We start from the raw sequence: 23,010 nt of genomic DNA, 5'->3' as shown, positions 1-23,010 counted from the left end.
GTTTATCTTGTTTGTAAGGGAGCAGGAGGGTAACCTGCTTCCTACTTAGTGATAACTCCAGAGTAGTCATTAGAGGTGCAGTAATAGAAAAGAACTGAACTTAAAATTTTGCTAGTTCCTTCCTAAAAGCCTTCTAGTACGTTTTAATAGGGGCAAAAGACCCAATAAAAGAAAATAAGGCTGCAGAAGAGCATTTCTGACCTTGAGATATTTGCAGTACTACTCTCTGGTCTATCAGCTGCATAACTTTATTGGAGGATTGGCTGGGCCAGCGCATGGGTTTTTCCATGAGCTAATGCTGATGAGCATTTATTTCTAATTCAAGATTTATCACTAAATCAACCTCTGGAAGGTGACTGTTTGAGCAAGGACTTTTGCCAAGCACCTGTAATCCATCCCAGCTGGCTTTCTAGGGATTCTCTGATCTAGGGTAACCCTAGAGATGGAAAAAGAGTTTTGTGACTGCAACCAGTATGGCTGTGGGAACCAGCCTTTCCATCCCAGTATAAGCACACAGGAGAGCTGCCCTCAGCTGTGCTGGGATGGGGTTGTAGATATGGCTTACAGCCCTGCTGCCAGAGCTGGGCATGGCTCCTGCAGCTCATCTGCAGGGTCACTAGGGCTGTGCCCCTGCTGAGAGCTGAGCAACATTTACCATTGAGCAATCTAAGAGAGCCAACAGCTCTACCAACAATCAGTGGTAGCCCTTTGCTTGTGCTGCAGGAAGAATAAAGTCTCTCAGGACCAGACACTTGAGTCACTAGGATGGATTTGTAACTTGCTTCAGCTGCAAAAGCAGCTGTCAGAGCCCCCAGCTTGTTTGGTTTTGGGTGCTTGGCTGTCAGCAGAGAGCAGGGCTGCTCTCTGGCTTTTGTTTGCTCCTGTCCTGGTTCAGTGGAAGCTTTTGTGCATTTAAGCTGACCACCCTTTATAGAAGGCTCTTCTCATGCTGCTTGGAGCCTCCAGAATATCAGCTTACAGCTGGTGTCAGAAAGCAGAGGGGACCTGTGTCACCTGAAGGCTTTCTGCAGGAACATTGACCTTTCTTTTTTTCTTCTTTCTTCCTTGTTTATCCTTCGTTTATTGCCCATTGCACTGGGGATTTTTTTTTTGTATTCACTGTTCAAACTGAAATGCTTTCATTGACTGTTCTTTGTGCTGTGTTATCAAAAACAGTAGGCTCCAAAGCTTGACGTGCTATCAATTGCTTTGTGAGCTTGGATGCAAACTGGCTCGGGTAACCTGTGTTGTAGCTGTCTGGCAGGAACAGCACTGAGAAAGGCTGGAGACAGAATGAGGCTAAACTGAAGGACGCTGATTCCTTCCCTTGCAAGGAAGAAGCCGCCTGTCCCTCAGCAGAAGGGATTTGTGAATGTTTATGTTTGATCCAGTGGTGCAGCTCTCTGCTTGTATGGATGGGCAGCAGGCTGTGGGCAGAGCCCAACAGCCTTGGGGCACTCCACAGCTGTCCCAGCAAGGGCTGGAAAGGCAGCCCTTGGGAGGAGGGAGACCTGTTCACCTGTCAAAGAAGGTTGCTGTGAAATGTGGTGCCGCTGGCTGGACAAAGCAAACCACTGGGGACTAAAAATAAAAAGCAGGTTGTTCTTTATTTGCAGCTGCTGTTCGAATTACTGCTGCAGTTAACGACAAGGCTAAATGATGGTCATTGTGTGTTTTATGATTGCCGATAATTCCTCTTTCATGCCATAGAAACTGTACGGCATGATGGATCATGAAATCATTTTTAATGTGCTTTATACACTAAAGAAGGGCTTTCAAAACCGACTTAATGACAGCTACTCATATTTGCTTTCCTTTGGTGATTGGAGGTTATTAGCTAATTAGTATCTCATTGTCATTCTGAACTGCCTTCTTTTTTGATTTCAGAGGTTGGGGGCCAAACCTGGAGATGTGATAATGTGCGTGGCATGTAGAAAGCATTGTTTCCTTTTGTGAAATAACATCAAATGTCAGCTGGGTCAGGGTTTTCTAGGCAGGCTTCCCCTGTGAGTGCATGGCTGTTTCAGGCATCACTTATGCAGCAGGTAGTGATCCTGGTACAGTCCTGTTGGTACCAAAGTGATAAATAATACAGCTGTGTCCACAGCATCAAAGGCACTGGATTCCTTTTCATATTCCCCAGGAGGCTGAGACTGTCATAAATGTGGAGCTTACTACAAAAAAAAAAAAAAGCGTCTTCTCTGACAAAATATTTAAAACCACAACAGTGGGGTGGTTTCTGCTATGGCCACAAGGATGTAAGAGTGGCACAGGGAAAGAAGAGAAAAGGGGTTGCTGGCCACTAGGAGGCACAGCTGAGAGACCGTACTCTGGAAGGAGTCAGCACATCAGTGGCAACGGGCGGGACAACCTAAGTGAAGGCTTTCAGCTGGTACAGGATGGCAATATCTTGCAATCTAAGCTTTTGCTAGAACCGGGTCTTGAGGGTGGGGTTGTGTTTGAGTAGTGGGGCGCTTGGGCTGGGGAAGGGAGTAAGACCAAGATGCCACCAGCATTTTTTTAGAATTTGGTTTCTGCACAGGCGAAGTCTAGTCTCTTCAACCTAGGGAATAAACTGTAGGACCAGCTATGCAGTCTCAGGATTGTCTCCAGCACTGGCCACCAGCAGGGTAAAATCCTTTTCCTGGTTATCCCCTGCCTGCTCCAAGCAGTCAGTGGTTTAGGAGCTGTGAACCAGCACAATCAATTTTCCCAAAAGTCCTGGAGTTTCTGAAATCGCTGAAGGCTTTGAACCCAAAATCACAGACAGTTTTAATGGACCCAAAACTATATTTGTTCAAGATGAGCGTACTCCAAAGCAAATTTGCCCAAGACTCAGTTGGTGTTAGTGAAGCTGTCAGCAAGGCTGTTATCAATCTCAGTCCCAGCAGCTGAGAAGAATTCTTAAGCACAAATGCATGTGGGGAAAAAAGAAAAAAGTATATTTAACATTTATATTTTCTCTTCATTACAGCAAATGCCTTTTATGTCCAGTGGATGAAATATATAGCACCAGTCAAAATTCTGTTTTGAGTTACATCCATTATGAACTCAGCCCCATTTCTGTTTAGTAAATCATTTCCAAGACAATCCTGATGGCTATGCATATGATTCATAAATCTTAGCTGAATAGCTTTCCAGATAGTCAGCTTTTGCAAGAAACTTCATCTTCATATTTACAGATTGGTGGACTGAATATTGGAAAACATTCCCAAACCTGAATGATATGGGAGGCTGTACTGAAGATCCAGGGTGACTGTTAGCCTGGATTCAGTGCGTGAATCCATGACCATTTGCTGGTCCATAGCACTGTACTTGAATAGGTTGTGAAGAAAACATTTTCTGCCTTCTAGTGATATTGAGCAAGTTGGGTGAATTCTTTTCGCTTGTGCATCACCAGATGGATCTGAATCCTAAGAGAGCAGATGGAGGTGCAACTGGTGCTGGAGTGCTTTGGAGGGTATTGACAAGGATTTCATAGGGTCATCCCCCAAAGACACTTCAGTTGTGTGATGTTCAATTTGAATTTTTAATCATCAATGATTGAGATCTTTGTGAATTAGCCATAAAGGTGCCTTCCCCTGTGGTTTAGTAAAGCATCAGATTTGGAACAATGTGGCTGGTTGGTTTATGTCCAGTGTTACCATATGTTTTTATTAGACTAAGGTGTAAATAGGTGGAGAATGCAAGAAATTATCAATTTTGGTCTGAATGAAATTGAACTGCATGGAAAAGTTAGTTGCTACAACTTTTTTTGAGGGGGGAGTCAGGAGGCTTGAGAGCTATCAGCTTCTTAGTTTGATTTCTCACCAGGGTATTAGGAAGAGTGACACATCTGATGGAAGAAAATGGAAAAAAACTTTTGGTTTTCATTTTTTTGAGGGTGTAAGGATTGCTTGTAAAAGAAAAGGCAGAGAAGAGATGAATCAAAGGCGAGTGACTACAGTAGGCTGAAGTCAGCTCACAGCAAATATCTTAGTGGGGTTTCCCAGCACATTCCAGGTGTGTTCAGAACGGACAGCCCTGCTTCATGGGCACTGCCCCTGCACTTACCTCGTGTAGCTTTGAGCTGGGACTTGGGCAAAGGACTGCAGCGAGTCCCTTAATGCTTCAAGGAAGGAGCAGCCCAGAGACAGCTCTGAGCTCCCTGGCCTCCTGCTACAACCCTAAACTAAGGAGAAGGAAACGTCAGATAAACAAATAATTGGAAGAAGGTTCAGTGCCGTGGCAGAGATGGAATGCGAAGTGGCTCGTGTGATGCGATCAGAGTGTGAGCTGACTGTGCAGGTGACTGCAGGCTAAATGCATGAGAAAGGGGCTGGGATGTGTTTTTCAGATTAAACTAAAACAGGGCCATCTGGCTTAGGAGATGGGGAACAAGTAGAGGTGAGGGAATTACCAATTTTTTGGTTCACTGGTTCTTCTGGATGGAAAAGAAAAAGTCGTTTCAGGTTGAATGAAGTGTTGCATTTCTCCTGAAATGAAAACATTTCATTTGAGTGGCCAACGGGTATTTTGTTTCAAAATAAATAAGTGATTTTGAAACCAGATTTTTTCACGTGCTGAAGCTGAAAAGGGACTTGAGGTTAGTGGGAATGACTGAGAGGCTCCTGGAAGTGCAACAGTCCCTACCAAAGGGTGTTCATGACCCTGCAGCCCACCTGCCTGACGTCACCAGCAGGTGGTCTTCCTCACCTGGAAATGAGGAAGGTCAGTTCCCAAGTCTTCAGGTGCCCTTCCCACAGGGACACAGTGTGAATATTCCCAATGTGGCAAAATGGAGCTTCTCATGAATGTCTGGAACAGGTCACATGCTCTGCACCAATTTCAGAGACTTTTTCACCAAGTTCCTTTATAGCTAAATCTGGGTGATGTTAATTTGCAGTGGGCAGATGCTGGGGCCACATTTATGTTCCACAGTTCTTTGCCTGCCTCAGCTTCCCCCAACAGTGGTCCAAGCTGATTTCAGCTACTTCAGGGGTCACAGACGGGTGGAGACCTCTGGTCACTTCATTTATTTCTGCTGCATATAAAGCACCATCTCTCCTGCATGCTGTCTACAAAGACTGTTTATTAAAGATGTTGTGACCAGTTTACTGAGCTTTCAATTAAGCTGTCTTGTTGAAACAGAACTGTCTCTTGGGAAGCAAATGCATATTTTATGGTCATTTAATTTTTGCTTAGGATTTGAAAATTTACTTCTGGCATACTTAGTATTATTAACAAGATTTGTGGATTCTTGCCCAGTTGTGGCAATTACAAGGCATAAATCATTAAGCTTAATGAGGGTGGGAAGCAAATCATGAGGTTGAATTCTTCTATAGAGTTTGGTCTTGCCTCTATGATTTTTTTTTGTACAAATACAAAAATAGGTTAGGTTGGGCTGGAGCTGACAGACACCTATGGGAGTGGGCATATTTGTGGGCACACAGACTCTCAGCACCCAGGGGAGGATAGGGTTGTTTAAAAAGATGAAATTTAGCTTAATGTTCTTCTTTCTGGACTTTTTCCCCACTGTGATTATTGACAAGTAGTCTACCCCAAAGTCTTGTGCCCACCAAAGCCTCCCAGCATGGAGCTAGTTCTCACAGGTCAATTCTATAGTTATAAAATCAACTCTCCCACCCAACTACCCTTCTGTCCGTCATGCCCTACAGATACCCATCACTGAGCTCAGCATGACCCCAGGGGCACAGTAAAGTTACCTCGAGCAGTTTGGCTTTAGGAAATAGCTGTTCCACCCAACCTTGAATTTAAAGTTGAGTCGCTTCTAAGGTCAACCATCTGGTGTTAACGTGTTGGAAGGGCTGATAGCTGTACTGTGAAGAGCAAAATGCACCCGTGCTGGAAGCAGCCTCAGTCAGGACTTTAACTAAAATCACTCCTGGAAAACCAGAGAGGCTAGGCTGAATTCCTTTGCAAGGGGCAGCAAGACTGTTCTTCACTTAGAACTCATCTTCCTTCCTGATTCCTCATTTTTTTTTAAAAATATTTTCTACTTTCTTTTTGTTGTATTTTTCCTCCCTGGGAACCTTTAAGCAGCTGAGGAACTGGCTAGAAGTTTCCTGGCAGCTCAGAGCTACAAGCAGATAGCTGTAGCCAGCTGCTCCAGGACTCTGATATCATAGCTGCCATGGGCAACTGGAGAGTATCTCAACGTGATGCTGGCATGTAGGAGGCAGTTGTGATGGCCTGTCTGGTGTCATTGTCACACTGTGAATGTTCTTTGCAGGGGGCCTCAGGACTCTTCTGGCAAGTAAAAATGTTCAGCCTGAAAATTACCTGTAAGTGTCACAGGTAGGAGAGCCACTAGAAGGGCTCTGACAAGTAAAAGGTTCTTCCATGGCAGTAATTTTGGCATGACAAAGGCTAAACTCTGGTCAAGACATTGCTAGGCAAAGGATCTGCGTAAGATGCAGTGAAAAATTACTGGATGTGTTGATAGAGAAGTGCAGGACTACATTTCCTTACATGTGGTCCATGGTCATTTCATGCTAACCTCGTCTTTAAGCTCAGGGTAGCCGATTCATATTCTTCTTGAGCCCTTTTTCACAGTACTAAAAAGCAAAATAGCCCTCCTTTTGCAGGAGGGCTTGGAGATTTGCTTATTTAAAGACTATAAAGAGATGTGAGAGCTTTTGGTGAAAAACACATTAGAAAGGGAAAACACAATTATTGATATTGTCCTGTGTCCTGCTACAATTAGCGCTTTAAGATTACTTTGTGCTTCCGCCATCTCAGACCTAAAAATTGTCATTACATTTTCTTCCAGATAACACGAGTGAGATTCAAATGTTCCTGAACATAAAAGGTGTCATCAACCCCTCATGCAGTCCTACTGCCTAGGAGCCTGCTATGTGGATTTGAGTTATTTTATCAGATTATTGGAAGCAAAATTGGCAAATCCAGGCTACCAGTAGCACAAAGATTTTCTTTGCCTAGTAGGATGAAGTGTCCAGCTCCTTGGCGAGAACACTCTCCACTTGACAGGATGTTGCCAGGGAGGTGCATTGCTGGGATGGCTTGTGCCGAGCTACCTGCGGATCCCAAGAACGGACCACCTCACTGCAGACATGCCCTCACCTGGGAGTGTGCAGGTGGAGAAGGGGGGGAGATCTGTGAGCAGAAGACAGCGGTCTTTGTGATTGCAACTGGAAAAGTGTTGCATCTTTCTTTGTATTTGTTTATTTTAGGTTCTCTGATAAGCAGAAATAGGAAAAAAAAGCTTCTTTAGGGGGTGCTTAGAAGCACCTGGAGGCTTTGTCTGAGGCAGGATGTGCCAAAAATCCCATATGAGTACTAAATGCTCTTCCACTTGGCCTGAGCTGAAGCATCTCAGGGCTGCTGCTGCCTGATGCTGGCTCAGCCAAGTGGCTCTGCCTTTCCCCACTGCTCTGGCCAGCGTGGGCATTACCCTGCAGGCATCAGGCAAAACTTCTGGGCCAGCAAGCATGGCGTCCCACATGCTCCGGGCACCAGGCACTCTTTGAGAAGGAAGGAATGGCCAGTTAAATTATACAAGTTGGGAACCAAAGATCCTTCCTTGTTGGCTTCGTAAGTGGTAAAATATTTCACCAGACAAGTGACATTTGACATTTCCAAATTGAAATCATTTTGATACTCTGTTCCACAAAATATAAAACACTGCAATTTCAATTCCCCATTGCACTATTTGGGACAAAGTCCAATACTGAAATGTCTAGTTTCATCCCAAGGTGCAAATGCACAAGAGCTCAGCTCCTGTATTGAAGTTTTTGGTTTTATATTTCACATCCATCAAGTGAGAACAGAGCATGGCCTATGAGCAACTCTGACACTGCTGCAGAGGGACAAAGCAGCAATTCTTGTGACAAGCAGAAGATTAAATCGCTGAGAACAGCAGCATATGAGAAGTACAAGTATCCAAACTGTTCACTTCAGTGATTCTGCTCCAGGAAGAAGTGTCCTCAATGGCTACATGCACTCTAGTGATCTCTGCTAATCAAAATGTTTCTTGCATTTTAGATACCCTTTAAGTGTGTGATGAGGGTTTCAGAAATCAGGACCCTATGACAGTGTAGAAATGAGACACAGCACTAACCAGCTTCTTGCAGAAAGCCTGGACTGGCAGGAAAATCTTCAGGAAGAATGCAAGAGGAGAATACAGGTTCTCTATCTTAACAGCAAATAAGGGGTTGCATTTACATATGTAGGTGGGTGTCCCAGCAGAGCAAGATCTCACTCCCTCCAATCATTTAACACACAAAATTTACTAGAACCCATAATTGCTTCCCTGAAGGAACTCCTTCCTGGACACTGGCTGAGGCAGGACTTTTTTTTTTTCTGAAGTTGTTATTCAGTTGTGTAATAATCATAGAATAGCTCAGGTTGGAAGGGGCCTTAAAGACCACCCAGTTCCAACCCCCTGCCATAGGCAGGGACACCACCCACTAGATCAGGTTGCCCAGGGCCTTGTCCAGCCTGGCTTTGAACGCTTCCAGGGATGGGGCATCCACAACCTCTCTGGGCAACCTGTTCCAGTGCCTCACCACCCTCTGAGTAAAGAATTTCCTCCTAACCTCTAACCTAAATCTCCCCTCTTTTAGTTTAAAGCCATTCTCCCTTTTCCTACAGCCATCTGCTCGAGCAACAAGTCACTCTCCATCTTTTTTTTATAAACCCCATTTAAGTATTGAAAGGCTGCAGTGAGGTCTTCCCAGAGCATTCTCTTCTCCAGGTCAAACACCCCTAGCTCTCTATCTTCATAGGAGAGGTGCTCCAGCCCCTGAGCATCCTTGTGGCCTCCTCTGGACTTGCTCCAACAGCTCCACATCCTTCTTGTGCTGGGGGGCCCCAGACCTGGATGCAGGACTCCAGGTGGGGCCTCACAGGGGCAGAGGAGAGGGGCACAATCCCCTCCCTCCCCTGCTGCCCACTCCTTTGGTGTGGCCCAGGATGCAGACACCCTTCTGGGCTGTAAGCACGCACCGCTGGCTCATGTTGAGCTTTTCATCCACCAGAACCCTCAAGTCCTTCTCTGCAGGGTTGCTCTCAATAAGTTTTTCTCCCAGTTGGTGGTCTTGCCTGGGATTGCCCTGAGCTAGGTGCAGCACCTTGCACTTGGACTCACTGAACCTCATTAAGCTCACGTATTACTGCTTCTGCAGCTTGTCCAGGTTCATTTGGATAGCATCCCTTCCTTCTTGTGAATCAGCTGCATAATAGGTATGGACATGGAGGCAACACTGAAACTGTCCTGACTCCATGCAGGAAGCTCCCAATTTCTGGACCTTGCTGGGGGTTCTTCTGCATTTTGTGAGCTGAGTACTCTTGTGGTGTTAGGTGTGAGTACTGTTGTTAAATATTGATGCAGTGCATTGTGTGAGCATGGAGCAGGTTAATGTGATTTACACCACAGCTGCACAAAAACGGGCATCCAGATAAGTGGGATGAAGGTGGTGTTCTGCATGGTGTAGATGAATGAGTGGCTTGAGAAGGAATGGGAAGCAGCTCTTTGACTTGGCCTCATCCCCACAGCTGGATGTACCCAAAGCTGCAGTTTTCCCCTAACTGCTGAGTTTGGTGTGTCCAGAATGTCCAAAATTGCTTTTCTTGCTGGGGGTCTGCATTCAAAATGGACGCAGCCTAGTCATGTGGCTACGCCAGTCCTTCACATGTATTTGATAATCACCGCTACAAAATGCGGCTGGCCCATTGCTGCTCTTCAGCAAATTCCTGTGCTAAAAGACCAGTGCTGGCTTTGAGCTGGCAATCATAACCCTGCTGTGGCTGAGCAGGCAGCAAGGGGCTGGAGAATGGGAGGGCCAGAATGATGGGCAGGTTCTGCTGAGCTTCACAGCAATCAGCGGAAGTGTTCATTTCCATTGTCTTTTACATAGCCCACATTAAGGAAATTACTGCTAATTTCCAGCTGCTGGCTAACAGTTATGAATTCTGCAGGGACTTTGTATTGCCAGTGCTTGGACAGGCAGCTGATGACAAGTGGCTGCTGCGTCCTGGTGAGACTCAGACCTGGCTGCCCAAAGGCAGAGAGATGCCACAAAGGCCAGCTGCTTGGGGATGCCTGCATTAATGCCCTCAGTGAGAGCATCTGCAGGGTACAAACAGCTGCAGGGGACCTGCAGAAATGGGAGATTTGAAACCAAAATGGGGGCATCAGGGGAAGTCTCCGTGAGACAAAGCACTCAGTGCAGGACAAAGCCAAGGCAGTTTCATTTCATAAAAGCGTGCAACAAAACAACCCAAGAATAATATCCAGATTTAGAAAAACTGCAAAACAAAGACCATTTTCAGAAAATGCCCATTTTGAAAATAGCTTTGTAGTAGGATTGCTCTAAACAGTTCATTTTTATAAAACCTAAAAATTGCCTGCTGATGCTGATATTTACTGTTAATCGTTCTTTTACTGGTACATATTTGTAAAATGGTTTAGCAAAATAAGAGTATTTCAAATTGAGAAATTGAAATGTTCCATTATGATACTGTCATAATGTTTCGACATCATTGAAGTGCTTTGCCTTCCTCTCTTAGAAAACCCCAACATTTAGTATGTAACGATGCCTTTTCTCCAAAGCATTTCAGTGAAATTCATTTTTCAATAGATAAACAGTCAGCCTGTGTATTTCTTGCCTAATTCCAGTATTTGGCTAATTGTGGGGATGGGTTTATCACAAGCACCATAGAGGTGACATCTCTGCCCCAGCGTCTGTCCCTCCAAGATGCCGCTTTTGTTGCTTGCTGGGGCAGCAGCCACACAACCTCGTGCTCCAGATGTGCCCAGCCTGGGTACACAGGGACGGTCTTGGCTCTGTCGCCTGGAAGGATGTTAGCATCCAAGGGATTTGGAAGTGTTTCTAGAACAGATCACTCAAATATTTTGCTTAATATTTTCACCCTCTTCAGGATGTCCTTAAGTGCCAGTCCAGAAAGTAACTCTTTCTGGAGCTGTTGAGTGTCCACTGACTTCAGCAATAGATCTTGCATGTTCCCAACTTGCCAAGCTCAAGCTGTAAAAATCCCGGAGGGGATCTTAGTGTTGCACTAACCTGGATTCCTTCCATCCAGCAGGAAAAGTTCACAGACTGAAGGTATCTCTGAGGAGGGTGGGCAGGAGCCTGGGGGCTTGAAAAATATTGAAATCAGGTGGGAAAATGGATCTTGTTAATGTGGTGAAGTGCAGACTAGTCTTTTGATGTCCTTTCCATTACCAACATTTATGTTTTGAACTATCAAAGCTTTGCACCTGAATTTGTCCACACTGGATGGTTGCACAGGAGCTGGAGCACTGAGCTCCTTGCTGCCACGTGTCCGCAAACCTCCTCTGCTCCTGTGCAACAGGGTGCTCTGGGGTCCTTTCCCAAGGGTATTGGCATTGAGGCTTCTGAAGTAGTCATGGAAGGACCTCGAGGTGACCTTACCTGAGAACAGGGGAACTTTTCACTTGTCTCCTTCCGTGTCCTTAAGCTTATAGAAAGGCACAGGTTCGAAGCACGGTCTGGTACCGGAGGGCTTTGAATAAGTGGAATTGGCGGGGAGAGAAGGGACATGGTAAAACACATGTAGAAGCACAAATGAAGACTTCAGTGCAGGCATATTGGAAAGCCAACTTCAGGACATGGTGATGAAGTGTCTTTCACAAGTAGTCTGCTCCAGCAAAGCTTAAATCAAGCAGTTCTGAAGTTCATGCTGAGAGACCCTGAGCTTCATTTGTCAGGAAATCTAACACTTCTAAGGGCATTTGACTTGAAAAATGGGAACACTTGCTGTGATTCAAGCTTGGTGTGACATGGTGGCTGAGTTTTTTTCCATTTCTGAGGCATTCCGTGCTTTGGGGAAAGCACACCTGCTTCAGAAGGTTTTCCCTGTTCCCAGAAAAGCGGGGCTGGGTTAGTTTGCAGACAGTGAGTAGTTGCCTGCAGAGTTTTTTTGAAGAGTAGGGCGTGGTTTCTCTTTCTGCAGTTGTTGCAGGTGAAATTAAGCAAAGGATCATTTAGGGTAACAGAGACAGATATTTCTAGCTTCCATTTCAGTATGCAGATGGACAAGGCCTCTAGTTTATCCTTAACTGAGTTATTGACACGAGGAATGGGGCTGTTAATTAAGAATTAAGCGTGCTCCCTACCTTCAAGGGAGTCTGTGATAGATCCCCCTTTTTATAATCTCATTCACTGCAATGTTCTATTCAATCCTTTTCCCTGCATCTCAATTGAGATTTTGATGACTCATAAAATTAATCCTCTCTGAGCAGCAAGTCTCTTCCCTTCCAAGCTTTAATGCGAGGAGCTGTTTGCTGGAGCCGCATGCCCTCAGTGCTCCTCGGGCACAGCACGGGTGGCCCCCGTGCTTGTTCTCTGAGCTGTCTGGTGGGATGGAAGGAAAGGGTGAGGAATGGGTCACTGTCACCAAGGATGGCCCTGTGAGCTCCTGAGTGGCCCCTGGAGTTTCAGTCACATTTGGAAGAAATCTCGATTCCCTCTCAGCCAAAGGGGGGGTGAAGAAACACTGGAACAACCCCAGCTTCATCACTTGAAGAAACATCCAAAAAGACACTTAAAGCCACTCTGAACGTGAGATTAAAAACATGAGGTGAGACATGTACAGCTAAAAATCCATGTGTTTTTAACAGAGCTGAGAAGTTCTCAGGCCAGGGTTGGATTCTGCACCCTCACCAGCAGAAGGGCCCTGGGGGGCTGCTGTAAGTGGATGTGCTGACACACATTGCACTGAAGGACTGAGAAAGGAGAATTAGTCTCCAAATCCTTTTTTTTTAAAGTTAATTTTAATTTCTCTCTGTGGAATTCAGTGACAGCTACATCTAAGAAACTTTCAGGAATAACTGCACAAACAGCTTTTGAGCCCCATGAATGTCTGAAGCAATTTCCAAGGAGGTTATTTTGGCCTTTTTTTAAGGCAGCATCAGCTTCTCTAGGTAGAAGCAGCCTGAACATGAAAGCATCATTCTGACCTTTTGCAAACAAGCAGGCAAGAAGGGAGAAAAAAATTCTCATTAAAAATAATATATCATTTTTGAAAGTGGTAATTAGGTGAGTTAGCAGCAGCCGCTTGTGTTGATCGTTCAGAGACAAGTGCTTTGTTACTGGGTGGGAATGATTACTGTCGTATGCTGGGGACGGACTTGGTTGGTGGGTTTTGTTGTTTGCTTTAAATCAGTTCTCAATTTTGAAGTCTTTTCAAGTGTTATGCAAGCAAAGGGTTTTATAACATTATTCATTATATAGATAGCTGTGTAATAGGAAAAGTTTTGTTTTAGATACAGGCACATCCACACATTTTATTTAATTAGGATTTACTTTGGCAAAGTACCAACTTGTGTTTATTTTTAAACTTGTTTTCTTCCTTTAATTCATTGTCTTCCATCCTTCTATAAAAACAATTCATTGTTTTGTTGGGAATATCTGTTCTAAGGAGCCCCCGGAGACTGACTACCATTTTATCATCACTTTGGTATCAGAGTCATTTCATTCCTTCCATGGAACTATCTTTGAGCCAAGTAAGCTGGAGCAGAATTTGACGCCTTTGCAAAGACCTGCTTTCTGCAAAATTGGCTTTTTTTCTAAAAGCAGTTGCTTTCAGACAGGTCCTGAACCAGGGTCAGGAATACCCCTGAGCACCCATGCCCAGCAAGAATGGGTTTTCCAGCCCTTCGCATCCTAATGTCCCCGCTGTTGTTCCTCCACGTGCCTGCCATAGATGAGTTTACCAAAGCTAGTCCCAGAAACCATCTCTCATGTGACTATCTGAGGTTGGTTTCTTTCAGCTAAAACTTCCTCCTCATTCTAACGAAGCTCTCCTCAAGTAGCGTCCAGTGTAGCTCGTGGTATGGTGCTCACCATCAGTAATTCTCCAGCCAGAGAAATGTTGCTTTGCCGTGAGCCTTGCTGGTGAATGGTCATCCACTCAGATATGAGACATCCGTTTCATTGATGTCTTGAACTGGTTGTGAAAAACCCCGTCTAATTAGCACCACGTTTGCTAGTAAACCACTTGCTTCAAAGGCGCTATAGCTCATCTCTCTCCTGCGGTGGCATTTCGTCTGCCTTTTGCTCTTCCATTTGAGGCTTTGAGGTTGTTAGAAAGCCCCAAGAAGTTCTTGTGGCTGATTGACTTTGTGAGCTAAATCTCTGCTGCACCTGTGCCTGAAATATGGGGAATTAGACCTGGGGATGCTGATAGGCCCTTCCACTGCTTTGGCTCTGAAAAATGGGGCTAATGCCTCTTCTGCCTCCTGAACTAGCTGAGCTGCTCTTTCCTTGTGCTCCTGAAGCACAGCATGCAGTGTAGGTAACTGGTACGGTAGACAAAGTCTAGAGGCAGTAATGTTTCATTGACTAACCCAAAATAGTAAAGCATATGCAAGGAGAAATAAACAAAACCACAATCTGCTCTTATAAAAATATATTTAAATAGTATGTGCACAACAGACTGGGTTCCCCTCAGGGCGTTTCCAATGTTTCTGAGGGTTTGAATGGGTAACAGCTCTGAAATATGACATGTTCAGCCCTGAAAAGCTCAGAGTTGTAGTAATTACTAACTCTTTTCTTTAAGTAGGGTTATATTGGTATTGGATTATATTTTAGAATATTTTTAAATGGCAGTAGGCACAATGACAGCTTCAGCTGCTTATTTTTAGGGGAGGTGAGATCTTAAAGGAGGCTATAAGAGAAGCGATGCTGGTATTTGCCGTGTCAGTGTTGCAGCAGGTGGTTGATAACCTCTGCATAAAATCAAACTGTTTGGGCAATCCCTTTTCCTTTGGGTTTACATGATATTATGCCAGGGCAACAGAAATGATTAGAATTAACCTCTGAAATATCCCTGCAATAATACCGTTTACAATACCAGTGAGGCTCTGGGTAACTTGGTGTTTACAGTCCTAGGTACCACATTAAGTGGTGATTAACTTGGGCGGGGGGGGGGGGGAAGAAAGGAGGAAGAAAAAAAAGTCTGCTTGAGGTACGTGTTCAGTTATGACTAAATTACAATACCAATTTTTTAATAAATATGCAAAATGTGTGTGCTGCAAGGAGGGAAAAGACTGCTAATTCCAGCAGCTCTAACTAGGGATAATGCATTAATGTTAAGAAAAGAAGCATCTACACTGAGCACCAGGGAGAATTGCTTGACAGTGAACTATATTTCCATAAATTAATTTCTCATGGGAAACCATAAAAACTCCATTACTTCAGTTTCTGAAAATGAACTGAGGCCAAGCATGCTGCCCTGTGCTGAGCACACTTCTGACTTCTGCAGCCCCAGCCCTGGTCACTGCTGCTTGGGGGGGGATTTTGGCAATATTTGCTTTATTGGGAAATGGTGATCTGCCAAAGGCAGAGCTCTGTCTTTCTTTTTCCTTTCAACTGGAAATCTGTTAGTTTTGTTGTTTTTTTTTAAAAAAAAAAAAAGTGCTCAAGTCCTGCATGTGACTTGGTGAGAAAATCTCAAAGCAGAAATTCTGTGTTTAGATCTTACACTGGAAATATGCAATTCAACCCTTGGCATGGTCTCACTTGGAGTAGCAGTCTGAATTCAGGATTTTTTGTTACCACTACTAGGAAAAAAACAATTCTGAATTATTTAGATGCTGCTTAAAATGTTTCTTTTCTCAATTAAACCAAAGCCTACAGTGTCTAGGCATTAAGGGTGGTATAGAAGTTTGCTCTCAGCCTTTGATGAAGCTCTTCAGCTCTTGTCTCTTAAAACCCACTAATTCTGCTGATGCTGATGGACGTTTATCATCTCAATAGATGATATTCCTAATATAGCAGAGCGTATGCTGTGCTGGGAAATTGTCCTCTTGGAAAATGATGATTAATGCAGCCAGAGCCTCCTCCCATTAGGATACCTCAGAAGTGTTTCTGTGTGCTGAGCGTCCCTTGGCTACTGATGGGACCCAAATGGGGATCCTGCAGAGTTATGGCTGTCCACGTTAGCCATGGGCTGTGATTTCACACCTCTCAGCCCTTGCTTAGTTGCAGCAGGATGGTGAAAGACAGGCTCTGCTTTCCACTTGGCTCCAGGTGACAGCTTGCATGTGCAAACACCCCAGGTAGGACGCTGACAGAGGTTTGCTCTGTGGCAGGAAGGAGTCATTGCAATGCCCCAGCCCCCTGCTGTGTTACAACCCTGGCTGTGGTCCCTTTGTTCGGCTGTATCCTGGTTTTCTGCTAGTAGTGCTCCTGGCAACACAGAATAATAGGCAAACAGCATGAAAAGTTAAATAAGATACCTTCCAATGCAAAAGTCACTATGTTGAAAAATGTCTAATTCCCAACCCTTTTTACATGCATTCTGACAGTTTTAAGGAGCTACTGCCTATTTCCAAAGGAGCTGTTGCCTTTCAGTGACTTTGAGTATTCACCCCATAAATGAGAATTTAGGATCACTGGCTTGGCCATATGGTAAATGCCTGCCATGTTGCCCAGCTGGGGTTATCAACCCACAGCCAGGCTACGGTCTGTGCGGGACTGATGTGCAGAGAGGCTGGAGATGGCCACCAGATACAAACCAGAGCTGCTCACTTTTTCAGGTGCTTCCTCCCCTCATTAAAGAGAGAAGATGAGTTTCATTAGCAAAGAAAACAAGAAAAAGTGGTGGTTGAAGAAGGAAGGCAGTGGTGTGGCTTGTGGGCTCTCCCCAGGTTCTGCTTGCCTACCTTGGGTTTTTCCCTCTTGGTCTTTCTCTTAGAGGCAGAACAGAGAATACATGAAAAGATGGATTAAACAATTCCCATTTCTGTGCCCTTTTCTCATTTTGTAAGTTGAAGCTCCTGTCAAGGTAAAGAGGGAATGAACATGAGGAACTCACTTTTCCATAGCAGAGATGTAATTCTTGTTTCCTATTCCCCTGCTGCCTAGTGCAGCATGAAGCTGCTCGGGGTGTTAATGTGCTTTGAAATGCTCCCGAAAGCCTGGGTGACCAGAGAGGACAGGGAGGGAGCTTCAGTTATACCTGGTGGAAATTGCAGTCATTTGAGTCTTATTTTTTTTCCCGTCAAGATAATTGCAAGGCACTGACTCATTGAGGAGCTGTGAGGAGATGAGATGGAAATCCACAGCTGAGTCTTCTCAGACCTGCCCTGGTCTCTACCTTTGGAACTCTGGGCTGCCAGCAGGGGCCCAAGCCAGCAGCAGCCTGCAGGATGTTGTAGTGGATTTTGCTGAGATCTTTGCAGCTTCCACCAAGAAGTTCAGCAACAGCATCCATCCTGAACCTTGCAGGGCACCCCACTCATCATCCTGCTCAGCAGGTCATGCAGGCTGAGCTGGCTGGGGCTTGAGGCACATATCAAGCTTTTTCCTACCCTTCATATTTCCTTTCTGATGTCTTGTGGGAGAGCAAGAGGTGACCAGATGTGCAAGGGGGGGATGTGCCACTTCCATCCCAGCTCAAGTGACACACATGCCAGGGAAGAAGGAGCAAAACCAGACCAGAGCCCAGGGAAGCATCTGCTGCTGGAGGAAACCTGGTTGAAGGTGATGCCAGGATGGGTGCCAGGCAAAGGAGGATTGCTTTGGAGGGTGCTCATGGGGAAGACATGGGCAGAACAGATGGTGGCAAACTGAGAGCAGGAAGCATGGAGGAGGGAAAGAACCTTATGGCAGATGTGGGTGAGCTGGGAAAGAAGTGGCATTGTTTTCAGCTCTTTATAGCTGCCCAGAAACTATGAAATACATGCAGCATTGAGTTTTGTTTCTTAGGACTGGATTGTGTTGTGGCAAGTTTTGTTCCACCTTAAATCCCTGCTTCCTAGAGTCATGTGAATATGTGGATGTTTCAGGCAATCACATTCAGTGAGCTTCTAGTGATCTGCTACAAATTTCATAGCAGATTTATTTACTATCTTGTGTTTACTAGAGTGCTGGGTGATCTCCAGCTAGATGTTTTCTGGACGGGAAGTCCTGCCTGTAGAAGTCTGGAGTGTTGAGTTTTTGGATCACCAGAGATAAAACTTCTCGTCTCCAAACAGCCAAAGCATCACATGGCATGCTCTGGAGGAAGGGGAGGGCCATTGGATTTTCAGTTTGTCCTCTTTCAGGTTCCCGCTCTCTGAAAGGGAAATGCAAATATCAACTTCTCATCCTGACAGTGGAGAGGAGAATAAACCGTAGTGTGAACCAGTCTCCTGGGGAGAGATGATCGCATCCTGCCTGTCGCAGCAGCTGGCTTGCAAGGAGAGGAGAAAAAAACAAGCACACCTGTAGGAATCTGAACCAGAACTCACATGGGAGAAAGCTGTTACTGCACGCACACGGACAGCAGGCTGAATGCTGTGCAAGAGCCGGGGCTCCCAGTAACTTGGAGATGAATGCTGTTCCCAGGGTTAAATGTGACTTGAGTCCTCTCTCCTTTCTTTGTTCTTGGACTGTCTCAAAGCAGCCCTGCCTCCGGTGAGGGCTTTGACTGCTCGGTGCCCTGGTGTCTGGGATAAACCTCCTTTGGTGCTTAGTGGTCACCAAACTGCCCTGGAGAAGTGGGCACTGAGTGGCTCAGAGGCCTTTCAGCTTGTGCTGCTATGTTTTTGCTTAGATCATTATTCAAACATTAATCTGTCCCAGGAGTCTGCAACCAGCTTAGATTTACCCCGTTTTCCATTGTTTGGAACAACAACTGTTTGGGATGAAGCTGAAGAAAGGATTTGTGCAGCAGTTGGCCCCGGATGGGTTGGGTACACTTGCAGCGTTACTGCTGGGCTGAGCAGCTGCAGGGACGAGGCAGCTTTGAACTGCATTTTGCTTCCAATTTCCACTGAAGGAGTGATCGATACATGGATTAGAGAGATTACCCTGGTCTGTCTCCTCTGATCTGAGGCTTTCTGAAATTCAGTGGAGAGGAAAGAACTCCCAGCCCCAAGAGTCTTTTTAAAGAAATGCTAAATCACTTAGCACTGAGTAATGGCTTGATTTAAGCACAGGTTAATTACAGGACTTCATCTTTCTTGTAGTTGTCTTTTGCCTGGCACTTGCATGGTATCTTTTACAATGAGATCTTAGTCTATGACGGGGCTCCAGTAGGCTATAAAAAAAATGCCATCACCTGTGGCTATTAAAAACAAGACTGATTGTATTGGAAGCAATGCTTCCAACTTCAAGAGCAGCTGCTAAGGCATCCTCCAACTACAAGGAAAGTTTACAAACTTTGGTACAAGGAAAAGCTTGTGTCATGTTTTCTGCCAAGCAGGCTGGCAACAGCTGCAGAATATTTTTTCCCCAATTCCATTGCAACTTTTTGTAGAGCTTCAAATGTGGATGCAGCACCAAGCAATCCCATGTGCCGATTCTGTGCTCCTCCAAAATGTTCTACAGCAACCATGTATCTACAAAGCAAAGACTAAACCATGTTTATATTGCATATTGTCAACTCATTCAGTTTAAGGGGAACAGACCATTAGGTACATGCTGGCAAGCTGATTTCTAAGATAATTGCAGAATTATTAAAGTGTTTGTTTTCCTCACTGCTGCGCTTATTAGAGCTATGCTATTACTGTCTACACACAGCAACATTTTTCCCCAAAATGTTTGTTCCAAAATCCTTGCCCTAGCTTGTGGTGGCTAACACAGACTGTGTGCACACCATGGTGTGAAGGCCAGCTTCACAAACGGGCAATGAGTGCTGGGATTTGTGCAGGTAAAGTAAAGATGATTTATGGGCATGGAGAGCATCCTGGGGGTGTTCCAACTTTTGCAGGAAAACTCACTTGTGGACTATAGATTAAAGGTTGTGCTTAGAACAACCTTAGAAATGTCTGTACGCTTCCAATTCTTCTGGGGGTTGTGGTTGATAGCAAGCTGAATATGAGCCAGCAGTGTGCCCTGGCAGCCAGGAGGGCCAACCGTATCGTGGGGTGCATCAAGCACGGCTTCACTAGTTTGTCGAGGAAGTGACTGTCCCACTCTACTCTGCGCTGGTGCAGCCTCACCTCGAGCACTGTGTGCAGTTCTGGGCACCACTGTACAAGAAGGGTGTGAAATTGTTGGAGAGTGTCCAGAGGAAGGCTACAAAGATGGTGAAGGGCCTAGAGGGGAAGACACGTGAGGAGCGGCTGAGGTCACTTGGCCTGTTCAGCCTGGAAAAGAGGAGGCTGAGGGGAGACCTCAAAGCGGTCTACAGCTTTCTCATGAGGGTGAGTGGAGGGGCAGGCGCCGATCTGTTCTCCTTAGTCACCAGTGATTGGACCCGAGGGAATGGCATCAAGCTGTGACAGGAGAGGTTTAGGCTAGACATCAGGAAGAGGTTCTTCACTGAGAGGGTGGTTGCACACTGGAACAGGCTCCCTAGTGAAGTAGTCACTGCACCAAGCCTGTCGGAGTTTAAGAAGCGTTTGGACTGTGCACTTAGTCACATGGTCTGAATTTTGGGGTAGACCTGCATGGTGCCAGGAGTTGGGCTCGATGATTTTTGTGGGTCCCTTCTAATTCGGGATATTCTACGATTCTATGAAATCTTGTTAGAAGGGCATCCGTGTAGTCAGTTATCTGCTCTGATATCTTTGAATGCTAAAGGTAAGCACAGTACTGTTCACGCCTATATTTTCAAAGCTTCTAATTATACAGCATGGACAAAAAGCAATGCAATTCAATGTGGGGAACACTCACTGCATTAACAAGCTGGCTAGATGGGCGCTAGAACAATGTGATGCAGAAGGCAATGTCTCAGAAATGCCTGAGGAGGATGTGAAAATGGGACAAAGCCACTTCTACGAGATGTATCTGCTTTTCTCAGCAGTGCCCAAGCCACAGTGAACCCACAATGAAAGGAAGGGTCGTAATGCTGAACAAGAGAGAAGAAATGTGTTTAACAGCCCAGTCTAATGGGTTTCAGTTGTGCTTGAGAGATAGATTTGGGAAAAATGTCCTGCTGCCACACGGTTTTCCCAGCCATAGACTTTTGCTGGCACAAAAGGGATTTGCTGCCACATAGTCTGAGAATCTGGGGGAGCACCTGGTGTATTTGTCAAGGTGCTTGTGGACTGGCCCAGCCCCATGTCTTCCCCAGCAGTTCCTCAGGGCTGCTGCTTGAGGTTAGCCCTGGCCCAGGTTCTGGCTCTGGGCTGTATCTGCACAGTGCGGGAAGTGCTGAGGGTCACCCTGCATGGGCTGGGTGCTGGAATGGGGGAGATAATCTGAAACATGACCTGTTCTGCACGAGCAAGGTAAATACAGTAGTAGTAAGACATGTGCAAAGATAGGAGCTGCTTGTTTTCCTTGGGAAGCTTCCGGCAGGATGCAGGAGAGGTCAATTTGTGGGGCAGAGGCTTAGCCAGACTGTCCAGTCCCTTCAGGGAGTGCTGAACTGGGGACAGGAGGTGACAAATGGCACAGTGAGGGGATGGGTGGGCTCAGAAGCTGGAGAACCCTCTGGGAGCATGCTGTTGTACACCAAATTCAGCTTCGGGTGAGGACTGGCACTAAGCAAAGCATTGCTCAGGCCACTTTGCAGTTAATTTGATGTGACTTGATGCCACCAGTCTCCTTGCTGGCTCTTAGCAGCTTCTCTGTCTTTCTGGAAGAAACTTTTTGATGGTGGCTGTGTCAGGGGCATCCAACTGGGAACACCACCCTCCCCAAATGAAAGCCACGTGGGAGATGTAAGGCAAGGTGTGGCGGTCGACTTCCTGGTGGCACCCGCAGCAGCAAATGTTTTGAGTAAAGTAGCAGTCAATGAGCTAGAGCAGAGTGCCCCCAAAAGGCACCCTAGGCTCCATAAAGAAAATAGCTATGAAATTTGCTTCAGTTTTTATAGTTGTTCCTATATTACATTTCCAAAGCTACTCTGGTGGCTGAGGGGCTGCTGCCACTTCAGACATGCAGTGCTTGCCCTTGCAGAAATCAGTGTTTTATTCTTTTGCCTCATAGCTGTTTTTCTTCAACTGTAACAAAAGCTGCTGAGGCTCTGAAGATGCCTGGTCTATGTTAAACCTAGGAAAAAAACGTGAGTTTTTCTTCAAATTTGTTGCAAAAAGTATAATTCAATGAACCTGGGGCAAAGTATCCAAACCTAGAGCATTACAGACTGAGGATAAGGTAATTTCCTTCAAAAAGGGGTGATGCTGCCTGACTGGGACTGGTGTCTGAACAGCACACGTTCCCCTTGCCATCCCTTGGGCATGCTGTCTGTCTGTCCTCCTCTTCGCTACATCCCTCTGCAGTGCAGTGACTCAGTTTCCCCAATGTGCTGGGAAACATTGCCATTAGACAGAACTGAAAAATAGACTTCACAAGTGTTTGATGGGGTTTGTGAGCTTAAATGCTCTCTGCAGGATAAATGCATTCTTCACTAGCAAGACTGTCATGCTGTAAAGTCCTTCTTGAGGGGAGAGGAATTTAATCCTGATAGTTATTCTCACAAAGCAAACAAAATGCAGATTTTCAACTGACTAAAATCCAAAGGTGTTTGAATTGTGTCTCAATGTATACAAAGCCAAGTATGCTTCCTGTGGGAAACGAGCACCAAGCTGTGTCTGTAAAGAATAAATGAGAGTTTTTATTCTTTGCAATATTGCAGGAGCTTGCATAGGAGGAGGGGGAATTCCCTTCGGGGACAAAATGAGAGAAGTAACAAAAAGCACTTGCAGAGTTGTTTGGATTCCTGCATGCCAAAATCCCTCTGTGAAGCTGAGCAATTTGACCCTGATCACAAAACACTCTTCCTGCAAACCCACAGCAGCTATATTAAAGCCAGAGCATCATCAGCATCCACCACATCTCCAAAGGAAGGGACAGCCTGCTGAGGGGCAATAAATCCCCTGAGCGTTTTAGTCACCTCAAAGCTCTGAGTAGCTTTTCCCTTTTTTCCTCCTCACTGGCTGCTGCTCAGCTGGGGGAGATTCATCTTGGTTAGGCTGAGCTGTAAAATCTAATGAGAGTCCTCTGAGCATGCACGATGGTGATCATGCACAAATACAGGCATCCAAATATGTCTGTGTGTATATACACTTAAGTACATACAAAAGTATATATATATATAGCAAGAGTATATAAAAAAAAGTGTATA

The 23,010-nt window shown here is 45.4% G+C and overlaps 2 protein-coding genes and 1 long non-coding RNA gene across 4 annotated transcripts in view; 2 read left to right on the top strand and 1 right to left on the bottom strand.

The window, feature by feature from the left end:
- Positions 1-23,010, top strand: part of LOC310885452 (acid-sensing ion channel 2) — a 504,402-nt gene that overhangs the window by 350,436 nt on the left and 130,956 nt on the right. The window lies entirely within an intron of this gene.
- Positions 1-23,010, bottom strand: part of LOC310885454 (uncharacterized protein) — a 369,789-nt gene that overhangs the window by 259,261 nt on the left and 87,518 nt on the right. The window lies entirely within an intron of this gene.
- LOC310885463 overlaps positions 1-23,010 on the top strand; it is a 35,071-nt gene that overhangs the window by 4,881 nt on the left and 7,180 nt on the right. The window contains exon 2 of one of the 2 annotated variants that reach the window (XR_014574818.1): positions 21,873-21,948. This is a non-coding gene — a long non-coding RNA (uncharacterized lncRNA). Of the gene's footprint in view, positions 1-6,772; positions 7,625-21,872; positions 21,949-23,010 lie in introns of those variants that run through there. The other variant, XR_014574819.1, reaches the window with a different exon arrangement.

Source organism: Anser anser (genome assembly GCF_964211835.1).
Source record: "Anser anser genome assembly, chromosome: 23".
Taxonomy (NCBI): domain Eukaryota; kingdom Metazoa; phylum Chordata; class Aves; order Anseriformes; family Anatidae; genus Anser; species Anser anser.
This window is presented reverse-complemented; position numbering and strand designations above follow the sequence as displayed.